Raw genomic sequence first — 1,800 nt, forward strand, 5'->3', positions numbered from 1 at the left:
GTCTGCTGAGGTGCCTGTCTCTTCATTTCTCTCGCTCGCTCTCTCTCTTTCTCTTTCACTCGTGGAAGAAAAAAATAAGTTAACTTTTAAAAAATTATTTGGAGGTGGGACCAGCAGTTAGCGTAATGGCTATGTCACTGGACTCCCATGTAGTCGACCACGGTTCAAGTCCCGGACCCAGTGGCTTAAACTCACGCCGGGCACGTGTGCGTATGTGCCCAAGATCCCGAGAGGAGAATGAAGGAGAAGGGATTGTGGCGTGGCCATCCCCCCTGGGGGGTGATTTCTCACTTTCTCTCTTTCTGTCTGTCTCTGTCTTTCTGGTGAGCGCATGCACCCCATAGCAAAAGCCTCTCCCCAAAAAAGAAAAAATAAATATTCGGAGGAAGTTGTGGGTTAGGTGCATCTTCGTAAGTCTACTCATCCCCACTCTGTTAAAGGGTCTCCCAGCTGACACTTCGTGTGATCAGTGTTGGCATTTGGCCTGGCCTCAGGGAGGATTGTGCTGCCTGACTGCATTTTCCCCTCCACCTCCTGGCTCCTGAGGAGACTGTACTGGACAGAACCTGGGTCTGGTGCTGCTGCCGCCATTTGCTTTCTGACGCTTGGCACGATGGCAGCCGTCCTGTGGGACGGAGTGACGGCGACTCCTCAGCCTCACAGTGAGGAGAGGACACACAGGGGGCCCTGGGCCAGCCGGGTGGCAGCGTACGGCCCTCTTCGGACCCAGGCTTCCCCGTTTTCCTGCCCCTACGAGGTGGGGGCCAGTGGGACAGATGCCCCAACCCCGTCCAGCAAGTTTGCTTCTGCACAGTTGTTTTGTTCGTTTGATTTTTAATTCAATTAGTTGCCAATATTTCACAACATAAACATTTCACGGACCCCAGAAATTAGATTTCAGCTTCTCTGGAGACATTGGCGATCTGGCAACACCAGCCAACGTTCCCTTCCCAGACCCCAGCTGAGGGCACAGAGGAGATCTAATACTACTGTCGCCTAAAAAGGAAAGCTAAGACGCAGTAAGAGAAATGAAAAGGGTTTGAGAGCAGCCCAAGGTGGCCGACTCTAGGATTGGGTGTTGGATGAGGGGAAGGTACACATAGCTGCTAAATTCATCACTCACGCACCCCCAGGGGAACTTAATCCATCACTCACGCACCCCCAGGGGAACTTAATCCAACACTCACGCACCCTCAGGGGAACTTAATCCATCACTCACACACCCCCAGGGGAACTTAATCCATCACTCACACACCCCCAGGGGAACTTAATCCATCACTCACACACCCCCAGGGGAACTTAATCCATCACTCACACACCCCCAGGGGAACTTAATCCATCACTCACGTACCCTCAGGGGAACTTAATCCATCACTCACGCACCCCCAGGGGAACTTAATCCAACACTCACACACCCCCAGGGGAACTTAACGAAGCATTCAGTGACGTCCAGCTACTACTTAGTAATGACAATCTCCTCAGGGAAGGGGCAGCACGTGCACTTGCTCAGTATGACATGGATCAGTGCACACCTGTGAAGACGGAAGGCTAGGAAGATCAGGTCTTAATGACGGAGCATGGTGACCTGGGTAATAGCAGATTTTTAAATCCAAGAAACAAAATCCCCTTTAAATGTGATCACTTACGGAAAAAAGCAAGTGACCCCCAGCCAGAGGAAATAGATGGAGGTCTGAAATCCTGGAGAGTCCTGTGCCAGGGTTTTACGAGCCACGGCTTCTGTACTGCTTACACTAAAACTGTAAGTGGACAACAGCCATTATTGCATGTGTTGAAAGCACC

At 51.4% G+C, this 1,800-nt stretch overlaps 1 pseudogene; it reads left to right on the plus strand.

Moving 5' to 3' along the window:
• Positions 1 to 613: 613 nt before the first annotated feature.
• LOC102489679 (F-actin-capping protein subunit alpha-1-like) overlaps positions 614 to 1,800 on the plus strand; it is a 4,606-nt pseudogene continuing 3,419 nt past the window's right edge.

This window comes from Tupaia chinensis, unplaced genomic scaffold (genome assembly GCF_000334495.1).
Source record: "Tupaia chinensis unplaced genomic scaffold, TupChi_1.0 Scaffold150288_1, whole genome shotgun sequence".
In the NCBI taxonomy this organism is placed as follows: Eukaryota; Metazoa; Chordata; class Mammalia; order Scandentia; family Tupaiidae; genus Tupaia; species Tupaia belangeri.